At 46.0% G+C, this 12,858-nt stretch overlaps 1 protein-coding gene across 1 annotated transcript in view; it reads right to left on the reverse strand.

The window, feature by feature from the left end:
* LOC311130218 (uncharacterized protein) overlaps nt 1–12,507 on the reverse strand; it is a 170,646-nt gene extending 158,139 nt beyond the window's left edge. The window contains exon 1 of the mRNA XM_084162916.1: nt 12,141–12,507. The gene's annotated coding sequence lies outside the window, so the exon portion shown is untranslated. The remainder of the gene's footprint in view (nt 1–12,140) is intronic.
* Nucleotides 12,508–12,858: the final 351 nt, after the last annotated feature.

A 12,858-nucleotide genomic window follows, 5' to 3' on the forward strand; every position in this document is an offset into this window, starting at 1 on the left:
AACAGTGTCAAAGTGATGGGGTTACAAATGTGTTATACACAGTCATTATGGCCGTGATATTGGCTGAGTCCCAAAATGGCACTCCATGGGTCATGGTCAAAAGTAGTGCACTATGTAGGGAATAGGGTGACATTTGGGACTCAGACATTTACAAAGGAAAACATAAATGGAAGGAGTAAGGCATCAATATGCTAATATTAATATTAATATATACAATATTAAAGGCATGTAGAGGAAACCGAGAAAAACAGCCGTACAATCACAATACAATCACAATACAATCACACCAAAATTGGATGCATTTTATTAATAACGCATCAAATGTCTATCAATGATCACTGGAGTTCTGCCTAGAAACTTCCAAGCTGTCAAATTACATGACAATTTATCTATAGCTATGCCAGTTAGTCAAAGAGGACAATAAAACACAGCATCCCATCCGCCATGGCACCATTTTGATTGTGAGCGATACGCCATGTTAACCAACACAAACTGGCAGATTGGCGGAAGTCTACATTTAATTATCAGAGAGGTTGTTAATGACCCCATTAGCTGGAGAATAATGGGGAATTAGCCTGTTCTGTTGTGTGTGAGGGATGGCTTGCGTGACAGCCATCTGGTTGGAGTAAGAGAGGAGGGGAGAACAGAACAGAACCTGTCCAACATGGGCCATACACTGGACAGATGAAACATCAGTTATCATGGAACTATGATGAATAGGTTAACCTAAATATCTACTCCGGATTCAACGACGTCTGCAGAAAGAATGGGTGTCAGCTATTACATGACACATTTACTTTTGGTTATTAAAATACAGTGTGTGAAGTGGATTTACACCCAGTAACGGAATTGCGGTAACGGAAATTCATCATGGGTCCCTGATCTGTACTACACACGAATGCATAATTGTGGATATTAATTATCTTCATGGTGTTGTATCCTAAATAGGTACACAAAGATAGAAATATGCAATATCCTCCTTTGCATATTTGGGTATAATTCTACACAATGGCTGTTATTTTAATGATCTCTGCTCCAAACAAGACAAAATCTGAACCAATCATAGACGTCTACGTTTCACAAGTTTGGACATCAAAGTACAGTACAGTAGAGTAGAGTAGAGTAGAGTACAGTAGAGTAGAGTAGAGTACAGTACAGTAGAATACAGTACAGTAGAGTAGAGTAGAGTAGAGTACAGTAGAGTACAGTAGAGTAGAGTACAGTAGAATACAGTACAGTAGATTACAGTACAGTAGAGTAGAGTACAGTAGAGTAGAGTAGAGTAGAGTAGAGTACAGTAGAATACAGTACAGTAGAGTAGAGTACAGTACAGTAGAGTAGAGTACAGTAGAGTAGAGTAGAGTAGAGTACAGTAGAATACAGTACAGTAGAGTAGAGTTCAGTACAGTAGAGTACAGTAGAGTAGAGTACAGTAGAGTACAGTAGAGTAGAGTACAGTAGAATACAGTACAGTAGAGTAGAGTAGAGTACAGTAGAGTAGAGTAGAGTACAGTAGAGTAGAGTAGAGTAGAGTACAGTAAAATACAGTACAGTAGATTACAGTACAGTAGAGTAGAGTACAGTAGAGTAGAGTAGAGTAGAGTAGAGTAGAGTAGAGTAGAGTACAGCACAGTAGATTACAGTACAGTAGAGTAGAGTAGAGTAGAGTACAGTAGAGTACAGTAGAGTACAGCACAGTAGATTACAGTACAGTAGAGTAGAGTAGAGTAGAGTACAGTAGAGTAGAGTAGAGTAGAGTAGAGTAGAGTAGAGTAGAGTACAGCACAGTAGATTACAGTACAGTAGAGTAGAGTAGAGTAGAGTACAGTAGAGTACAGTAGAGTACAGTAGAGTAGAGTAGAGTAGAGTAGAGTACAGCACAGTAGATTACAGTACAGTAGAGTAGAGTACAGTAGAGTAGAGTAGAGTACAGTAGAATACAGTACAGTAGAGTAGAGTACAGTAGAGTAGAGTAGAGTAGAGTACAGTAGAGTACAGTAGAGTAGAGTAGAGTAGAGTACAGTAGAGTAGAGTAGAGTAGAGTACAGTAGAATACAGTACAGTAGAGTAGAGTAGAGTACAGTAGAATACAGTACAGTAGAGTACAGTACAGTAGAGTAGAGTAGAGTAGAATACAGTACAGTAGAGTACAGTTCAGTAGAGTAGAGTAGAGTACAGTAGAACACAGTACAGTAGAGTCGAGTTCAGTAGAGTAGAGTAGAATAGAGTACAGTAGAATACAGTACAGTAGAGTAGAGTAGAGTACAGTAGAGTAGAGTCGAGTTCAGTAGAGTAGAGTAGAATAGAGTACAGTAGAATACAGTACAGTAGAGTAGAGTAGAGTACAGTAGAGTAGAGTAGAGTAGAGTACAGTAGAATACAGTACAGTAGAGTAGAGTAGAGTACAGTAGAATACAGTACAGTAGAGTAGAGTACAGTACAGTAGAGTAGAGTAGAGTAGAGTACAGTAGAATACAGTACAGTAGAGTAGAGTACAGTAGAGTACAGTTCAGTAGAGTAGAGTAGAGTACAGTAGAACACAGTACAGTAGAGTCGAGTTCAGTAGAGTACAGTACAGTATAGTAGAGTAGAGTAGAGTAGAGTAGAGTACAGTTCAGTAGAGTAGAGTAGAGTAGAGTAGAGTAGAGTAGAGTACAGTTCAGTAGAGTAGAGTAGAGTAGAGTAGAGTACAGTTCAGTAGAGTAGAGTAGAGTAGAGTAGAGTACAGTTCAGTAGAGTAGAGTAGAGTAGAGTAGAGTAGAGTAGAGTAGAGTAGAGTAGAGTACAGTTCAGTAGAGTAGAGTAGAGTAGAGTAGAGTAGAGTAGAGTAGAGTACAGTTCAGTAGAGTAGAGTAGAGTAGAGTACAGTACAGTAGAGTAGAGTAGAGTAGAGTAGAGTACAGTTCAGTAGAGTAGAGTAGAGTAGAGTAGAGTAGAGTAGAGTAGAGTAGAGTAGAGTAGAGTAGAGTAGAGATTAGAGTACATTATAGTGAACTCTACTCTAGTGTGCTCTAATGTGTACTACACTGAACTATACTCTGCATTTTCTTTACTGTACTGAACTGTGCTGTGCTGTACTGTGCTGTACTGAACTCTACTGAACTGAACTCTATTGAACTGTACTGAACTCTACTGAACTGAACTCTACTGAACTGAACTCTACTGAACTGAACTCTACTGAACTGAACTCTACTGTACTGATCTCTACTGTACTGAACTATACTGTACTGAACTATACTGTACTGTACTCTACTGTACTGAACTCTACTGTACTGTACTCTACTGTACTGAACTCTACTGTACTCTACTCTACTCTACTGTACTGAACTGATCTCTACTGTACTGTACTGAACTCTATTGAACTGTACTGAACTCTACTGTACTGAACTCTACTGAACTGAACTCTACTGTACTCTACTGTACTGTCCAAACATGTGAGCCCAATTGTAGGTGTGTGACTACTATGATTTCCCATTGAAGCCAAATCAATTGCATAAATTCCGAGTTTTAATCAGTTAATAATTCATAAACAAAATTGATATCAGTAAAAACACTCTAACTAATTGATAGGTATACTTTTACTTGTTACTTCTATGAACGTTATCCTCCCTCCTGATGAGGGAGAGAAATTTGAAAATATCTTAAAGATATATGGGTTTTTGGTGACGGAATTTTAAGGCACAAGGCAATGTTCCTTAAACCTACAGAAGGCAGAAGAAATTCTCCAAAAACTAAATGTAAGTGTTGATATTAGTTGACAGGGGTCTTTACTTCAACATTATTGTGTTTTGATGTACAGTGGGGAAAAAAGTATTTAGTCAGCCACCAATTGTGCAAGTTCTCCCACTTAAAAAGATGAGAGAGGCCTGTAATTTTCATCATAGGTACACGTCAACTATGACAGACAAAATTAGAAAAAAAAATCCAGAAAATCACATTGTAGGATTTTTTATGAATATATTTGCAAATTATGGTGGAAAATAAGTATTTGGTCAATAACAAAAGTTTCTCAATACTTTGTTATATACCCATTGTTGGCAATGACACAGGTCAAACGTTTTCTGTAAGTCTTCACAAGGTTTTCACACACTGTTGCTGGTATTTTGGCCCATTCCTCCATGCAGATCTCCTCTAGAGCAGTGATGTTTTGGGGCTGTCGCTGGGCAACATGGACTTTCAACTCCCTCCAAAGATTTTCTATGGGGTTGAGATCTGGAGACTGGCTAGGCCACTCCAGGACCTTGAAATGCTTCTTACAAAGCCACTCCTTCGTTGCCCGGGCGGTGTGTTTGGGATCATTGTCATGCTGAAAGACCCAGCCACGTTTCATCTTCAATGCCCTTGCTGATGGAAGGAGGTTTTCACTCAAAATCCCACGATACATGGCCCCATTCATTCTTTCCTTTACACGGATCAGTCGTCCTGGTCCCTTTGCAGAAAAACAGCCCCAAAGCATGATGTTTCCACCCCCATGCTTCACAGTAGGTATGGTGTTCTTTGGATGCAACTCAGCATTCTTTGTCCTCCAAACACGACGAGTTGAGTTTTTACCAAAAAGTTCAATTTTGGTTTCATCTGACCATATGACATTCTCCCAATCCTCTTCTGGATCATCCAAATGCACTCTAGCAAACTTCAGACGGGCCTGGACATGTACTGGCTTAAGCAGGGGGACACGTCTGCCACTGCAGGATTTGAGTCCCTGGCAGCGTAGTGTGTTACTGATGGTAGGCTTTGTTACTTTGGTCCCAGCTCTCTGCAGGTCATTCACTAGGTCCCCCCGTGTGGTTCTGGGATTTTTGCTCACCGTTCTTGTGATCATTTTGATCCCACGGGGTGAGATCTTGCGTGGAGCCCCAGATCGAGGGAGATTATCAGTTGTCTTGTGTCACGGATTCCGCCGAGGCTGCTCCTCCTCCTTGCTCGGGCAGGCTTCGGCGTTCGTCGTCCCCGGAGTACTAGCTACTGCCGATCGATGTTTCGGTGTTTGTCTTGTGTTGTCTAGTTTGTACACCTGTTTTTTATTTTGTGTTGATTGTGTAACATATAAGTTCCCTTGTTTTACGTTTGGCCTTTGTGTGTTATTGTCATTTTGTCCTGTTTGATGTTCGGCAATTCTAGTTCGCCTTTTACGCACAGCGCGTGTTACTCCTCCAGTGTTGTGGAGACTTTTGTTTTGTTCGTGTTTACTTGAAGTAAAGTAGTCATCTTGATCCTCTGTGTCCTGCGACTGACTTCACCGCCGCATACACATCACCCCATCTGACAGAATAACACACCAACCATGGAGTCAGCAGGACCAGCGGTGGTAACTGAGTCTCTGGAGGATCGGGTCAGCAGCCAGGACGCCATGATCCGTAGACTTGGCACCGCCATGCAAGATGTGATGGACACTCTGAGCCGATGGGAAAGAGGAGGCTTGCCCACACCTCCTCCTACTCTACCACCACCATTGGTCAGACCCATCGTTCCATCTCCGGAGTCCAGTGGGATTCGGCTCTCGCTCCCGAGGGCATATGATGGCACCGCAGCCGGGTGTCAGGGTTTCCTACTTCAAGTGGAACTCTACCTGGCAACCATTCACCCGGCGCCCTCGGGATACGAGAGCGTTTCCGCCCTCATCTCCTGTCTATCCGGCAAGGCATTGGAGTGGGCCAATGCCGAATGGAGGGGAATAGACGGCGCCACCATCAGCTATGCGGAGTTCTCCCACTGCTTCAGGGCGGTTTTCGATCATCCCCCAGAGGGTAAAGCGGCGGGGGAGCGTCTGTTCCACCTCCGACAGGGGAAGAGGAGAGCACAAGAGTTCGCCCTGGACTTCCGGACTCTGGCGGCTAATGCGGGGTGGAATGAGAGGGCCCTCATCGACCACCATCGGTGCAGCCTACGAGAGGACATTCGCCGAGAGTTGGCCTGCAGGGACACCAACCTAAGCTTCGATCAGTTGGTGGACATGTCGATCCGTCTGGATACCCTGCTGGCTACCCGCGGACGTCCGGAGTTGGGGCCGTCCATTCCATCCCCCAGCACCTCCGAGCCGAGCCCTATGGAGCTTGGGGGTGCTGGTGCTAGAGAGAGGAGGAGAGAGACCCGGAGAGAGGCCGTCCCCTGCACCAACTGTGGCCGTAGAGGACACACTGCGGCTCAGTGCTGGGGAGGGTCTCCTGGGGATCGAGGCAACAGGTCACGCACTGATGAGTCATTTCAGGTGAGTAGGCGCCCAACTCACCCAGGGCTCTCTGTTGTCCACTTGTGTATTCAAGTTTAATTTCCCCAGGTTTCATCTCATTCCCAGCATAAGGCGCTAGTCGATTCAGGCGCAGCTGGGAATTTTATTGATCGTAATTTCTGTGTTAAATTAGGGATTCCCCTCCTACCAGTAGATGTGCCTTTTCCTATTCATGCCCTAGATAGCCGTCCTTTGGGATCAGGTTTAATTAGGGAGTTCACGGCGCCACTAAAGATGAAGACGCAGGGGGGTCATGAGGAAATCATATAGTTGTATCTGATCGACTCTCCTGCGTTTCCCGTGGTGCTGGCGCTTCCTTGGTTAATCTCTCATGACCCCACCATTTCGTGGCAACAGAGGGCTCTCAGGGAGTGGTCTGATCAGTGTGTCGGGCGGTGTATAGGTGTTTCCGTAGGGGCGAACACGGTGGAAAGTCCGAACCAAATGCCCACACTGCACATTCCTCCTGAGTATGATGATTTGGCACTCGTGTTCAGTAAGAAGAGGGCGACGCGATTGCCACCTCATAGACAGGGGGATTGTGCGATAGACCTCCAGGCAGGTGCTGCACTTCCGCGTAGTCATGTGTATCCTCTGTCTCAAGAGGAGACGGCGGCTATGGAGACATACATCGCCGAGTCTCTGAGACAGGGATACATACGGCCCTCCACTTCTCCTGCGTCCTCAAGTTTCTTTTTTGTGAAGAAGAAGGATGGAGGTTTGCGCCCGTGTATTGATTACCGTAGTCTCAATCAGATCACTGTTCAATACAGTTATCCTCTCCCTCTGATTGCGAGTATGATGGAGTCATTACACGGAGCGCGCTTCTTCACAAAATTGGATCTCAGGAGCGCCTACAACCTAGTGCGCATTAGGGAGGGAGATGAATGGAAAACAGCATTTAGTACCACCTCGGGTCACCATGAGTATCTCGTCATGCCATACGGGTTAATGAATGCTCCTTCAGTCTTCCAATCATTTGTGGACGATATTTTCCGGGATTTGCATGGGCAGGGTGTAGTGGTGTATATTGACGACATTCTAGTATACTCTGCTACACGAGCCGAGCATGTGGCCCTGGTTCGTCGAGTGTTGGGTAGGCTGTTGGAGCATGACTTGTATGTGAAGGCGGAGAAATGCCTGTTTTTCCAGGAGTCCATCTCCTTCCTGGGCCATCGGTTGTCCACGTCAGGGGTGGAGATGGAGATTGACCGCGTTTCAGCCGTGCGTAATTGGCAGACTCCTACCACGGTTAAGGAGGTGCAGCGGTTTTTGGGCTTTGCCAATTACTACCGGAGGTTTATCCGGGGTTTTGGACAGGTAGCAGCTCCCATCACCTCCCTGCTAAAGGGGGGCCCGGTGCGTTTGCAGTGGTCGGCTGAGGCGGACAGGGCGTTTAGACAACTGAAGGACCTGTTCACCTCGGTTCCGGTGCTGACACATCCGGACCCCTCTTTGGCGTTCCAAGTGGAGGTGGACGCGTCAGAGGCTGGTATTGGGGCTGTACTGTCTCAACGCTCAGGCACGCCTCCTAAACTCCGGCCCTGTGCTTTTTACTCTAAGAAGCTCAGCCCGGCGGAACGTAATGACGACGTGGGGGACAGGGAGCTGGTAGCTGTGGTCCAAGCCCTAAAGGTGTGGAGGCATTGGCTTGAGGGGGCTCAACACCCTTTTCTCATTCTGACTGACCATCGTAACCTGGAGTACATCCGGGCAGCTAGGAGACTGAACCCTCGTCAGGCTAGGTGGGCCATGTTTCTGGCCCGGTTTGTCTTTAAGCTCACCTATATACCAGGGTCACAGAACGGTAAGGCAGACGCCCTGTCCCGGCGATATGACACAGAGGAGAGGTCCATTGAGCCCACTCCCATACTGCCGGAGTCTTGTCTGGTGGCACCGGTGGTGTGGGAGGTCGATGCGGAGATCGAGCAGGCGTTACATACGACCCTACTCCTCCAGAGTGTCCGGAGGGGCGGAAGTACGTGCCGCTCGAGATTCGTGATCGACTAATTTATTGGGCTCATATGTCACCCTCCTCTGGACATCCTGGTATTGGCCGGACAGTGCACTGCCTTAGTGAAAAGTACTGGTGGCCAACATTGGCAAAGGACATGAGGGTTTATGTCTCCTCCTGCTCGGTGTGCGCTCAGTGTAAGGTGCCTAGACACCTGCCCAGAGGGAAGTTACAACCCCTACCCGTTCCACAACGGCCGTGGTCTCACCTATCGGTAGACTTTGTCACGGACCTTCCCCCCTCCCAGGGGAATACCACTATTCTGGTCGTTGTGGATCGGTTTTCTAAGGCCTGTCGTCTCATCCCAATGCCGGGTCTCCCTACTGCCCTACAAACTGCTGAAGCCCTGTTTACTCACGTCTTCCGGCACTAGGATCAGAGGATATAGTGTCTGATCGGGGTCCCCAGTTCACCTCTAGAGTCTGGAGGGCGTTTATGGAACGCTTGGGGGTCTCGGTTAGCCTTACCTCGGGTTTCCACCCTGAGAGTAATGGGCAGGTGGAGAGAGTGAACCAGGATGTGGGTATGTTTCTGAGGTCTTATTGCCAGGACCGGCAGGAGGAGTGATCGGGGTATATCCCCTGGGCAGATATTGCCCAAAACTCCCTTCATCACTCCTCTACGAATCTGACCCCTTTTCAGTGTGTGTTGGGGTATCAGCCGGTTCTGGCACCCTGGCATCAGAGCCAGATCGAGGCTCCTGCGGTGAATGAATGGTTTTGGCGCTCGGAGGAGACATGGAACGCTGCGCATGTCCATCTGCAGCGGGCTATCCGTAGGCAGAAGGCGAGCGCCGATCAGCACCGCTGTGAGGGTCCAGTGTATGCACCTGGAGATCGAGTCTGGCTCTTCACTCGAAACCTGCCCCTTCGCCTGCCCTGCCGGAAGCTGGGTCGGCGGTTTGTGGGGCCATTTAAAGTCCTGAGGAGATTGAACGAGGTATGTTACAGGTTATCGACCCCTCGTTCCATGTGTCTCTCCTCAGGCCGGTAGTAGCTGGTCCACTCCAGGACAATGAGATACGGGAGACTCCTCCGCCCCCACTGGACATCGAGGGGGCTCCGGCGTACTCAGTCCGGTCCATCGTGGATTCGAGACGTCGGATGGGGGGTCTGCAGTATCTCGTTGAGTGGGAGGGGTACGGTCCGGAGGAACGGTGCTGGGTGCCTAGGAGGGACATCTTAGATCCCTCCCTCCTGACGGAGTTCCACCGGAGTCATCCCACTCGCCCTGCTCCGCGTCCTCCTGGCTGTCCCCGAGGCCGGGGTCGGCGCACGGCTGGAGCCGCGTGTCAAGGGGGGGGTACTGTCACGGATTCCGCCGAGGCTGCTCCTCCTCCTTGCTCGGGCAGGCTTCGGCGTTCGTCGTCCCCGGAGTACTAGCTACTGCCGATCGATGTTTCGGTGTTTGTCTTGTGTTGTCTAGTTTATACATCTGTTTCTTATTTTGTGTTGATTGTGTAACATATAAGTTCCCTTGTTTTACGTTTGGCCTTTGTGTGTTATTGTCATTTTGTCCTGTTTGATGTTCGGCAATTATAGTTCGCCTTTTACGCACAGCACGTGTTACTCCTCCAGTGTTGTGGAGACTTTTGTTTTGTGCGTGTTTACTTGAAGTAAAGTAGTCATCTTGATCCTCTGTGTCCTGCGCCTGACTTCACCGCCGCATACACATCACCCCATCTGACATCTTGTATGTCTTCCATTTCCTAATAATTGTTCCCACAGTTGATTTCTTCAAACCAAGCTGCTTACCTATTGCAGATTCAAGTCTTCCCAGCCTGGTGCAGATCTACAATTTTGTTTCTGGTGTCCTTTGACAGCTCTTTGGTCTTGGCCATAGTGGAGTTTGGAGTGTGACTGTTTGAGGTTGTGGACAGGTGTCTTTTATACTGATAACAAGTTCAAACAGGTGCCATTAATACAGGTAACGAGTGGAGGACAGAGGACAGAGGAGCCTGTGAGAGCCAGAAATCTGTGAGGTATGTGAGAGCCAGAAATCTTGCTTGTTTGTAGGTGACCAAATACTTATTTTCCACCATAATTTGCAAATAAATTCATAAAAAATCCTACAATGTGATTTTCTGGATTTTTCTTTCTCAATTTGTCTGTCATAGTTGACGTGTACCTATGATGAAAAGTACAGGCCTCTCTCATCTTTTTAAGTGGGAGAACTTGCACAATTGGTGGCTGACTAAATAATTTTTTCCCCCACTGTATTTCTAATACATTTTAAGACTTTTTCTGATAGATGTTTTCTAAGACCCCTTTTCCGTCTGTTTGACCAGAAATCAAAGCCTTTGGTCATTCCTAATTGTTAGGATGTAAAATGGTTTACCTAAAAAATTAAATAAAAAAGACTCAGTTTTCATTTCACACCCAATCTGACATGCTCCTATGAACTTCATGTGTTGTTGCTCATGGGTCCTTTCACATGGAAATGACCAGAGCGTTACGTGTTTGTCAGGATGAGCAAAGAGATATAGTCCTACATGCATAGAAGCCTATAGAGAAAGGCCTGCTGATAACATGATCAGAGCAGGTGATGTCCATTTCTTAATGAAAGGACGACGTCAAGATGAATGCTTTCTGAAGGCAGACAATCATTTGAGTCATAAAGAGACTTATGAATGCCACTGCGCACACATTAAACGGAGTGACAATGCAATTAGCTGGCATCAGAGACCGAACAGTGTCATTCTGACAGTCCTGACACTGAGAACTGAGAATTAAATGATAGATAATAAGATTAGTGATATTCAAACTTTTTCAGGACCCCATTTTTTTGGGCCAGAATTTCTGCCGACCCCATCCCACCCCAAATCTAATGAAACAACCTAAAAATCTGTACATTTGAACAAAAAAAAAATTACATCAAGAAATAACCTTTAAATCATTTCATTTTCATCTATCTTATTAACATTAAGAGAACCCAATAAGTACATTTACTTAATAAAGTTCTATTTTTTTCAAATGATATTTCTCAAAAACCTTTGTACATTGTCCCACGCAATAATCTGTACTCTTAATTGTAAAATGACTGAAACAGGTTCCTATCATGTGGTGTGTGTTCCAAATGGCACCCTATTCCCTATAGGGCCCTTGGTCAAAAAGTAGTGCACTATAAAGGGAATAGGGTGCCATTTAGGATGCAGTGCTGTGTAGGTGGTATGCATCATATCACTGTGCATGAGACCACATTGGGTTAGACTTCTGGTTGGGTGAGACTGCTGGTCTGCATGAGACCACATGGGTCTGATTGGTTAGACTGCTGGTCTGCATGAGACCACATGGGTCTGATTGGTTAGACTGCTGGTCTGCATGAGACCACATGGGTCTGATTGGTGAGACTGCTGGTCTGCATGAGACCACATGGGTCTGATTGGTTAGACTGCTGGTCTGCATGAGACCACATGGGTCTGATTGGTTAGACTGCTGGTCTGCATGAGACCACATGGGTCTGATTGGTTAGACTGCTGGTCTGCATGAGACCACATGGGTCTGATTGGTTAGACTGCTGGTCTGCATGAGACCACATGGGTCTGATTGGTTAGACTTCTGGTTGTCATTAAAAGCTAACCAGAGAGCATTTCATGTAAAAATCTACACTGATGTTGTGGCGTCTTTAGTGTAGCAATATATTTCCTTTCCTGTAACTGAACACGTTCACGTCACACTCATGTCATCAATGAGGCCCAGCTTGACAAGGCACGTATGCCGCAATTTAGGATTACACAATAAACCAATAACAGACTCAGGAAACAATGTTTATTAAAGTCCTGACACAGTTACGGTAGTTAGAACCAAGTTACGGTAGTTAGAACCAAGTTACGGTAGTTAGAACCAAGTTACGGTAGTTAGAACAGAGCATAACACAGACAAGTTCCAAAAAACTCACTACTCACCAGTGTTTATAACCTTGTGTATTTCTGAAGAGCCGTTGTTAGACAAAACCTCCCGACTATTGTCCATCATTTACTTGTTATCCTGCGGGTGCCACGGTCACTTCCTCCTTCCTCCTCATCCACTTCTCCTCTAACTCACTCCACACTTTCACTTTCATTCAGTTCCTGTTTCTATTCATCCAGCTCCTTATTCTCCATTCCTATTTGACTGCTATGTAGACGTAAAGAGAGTCCAGCAAGTCCTTTAACTTTAATGGCCTTTAAAGAGGCCTTTATGCCTTTAGGGTCCTACCCTTCTAATATCAACTTGACCAGCTGGTACACCGTAGTTGTTTTCAGTTGGAGTTGGAGTTCCAGATCAGCTGATGACTGGGTGTTTTTTTTGTTTTGGGAGGAATTAGTAAAGCAGCCAGCCAATCAGAGCTGTACTTCCTGGTGGAGCCTGGTGGAGCATGCTGGGAGAGGAAGAGAAGTGAGGAGAGTTTGTTTTGTTTTTCAGAGTGTGTTGCTAAACACTGCTTGCTGACTGCCTGTGGTGGAGATTCCTGCCAACAGAAAAGGAATGTGGCACTGTATAAAAACATCTGTGAAGACTATTAAAAATGGTGTATACATGGAAACAATATGCATCCTTCTCCCTTAAATTTCACATAGCAACACTCATGCAAACTGAATATAAACAAGCTGCTGAGAATGAGGACGTGGGAGGAG

The sequence above is a fragment of the Coregonus lavaretus genome (genome assembly GCF_964263955.1).
Source record: "Coregonus lavaretus genome assembly, chromosome: 6".
Lineage (NCBI taxonomy): Eukaryota > Metazoa > Chordata > Actinopteri > Salmoniformes > Salmonidae > Coregonus > Coregonus lavaretus.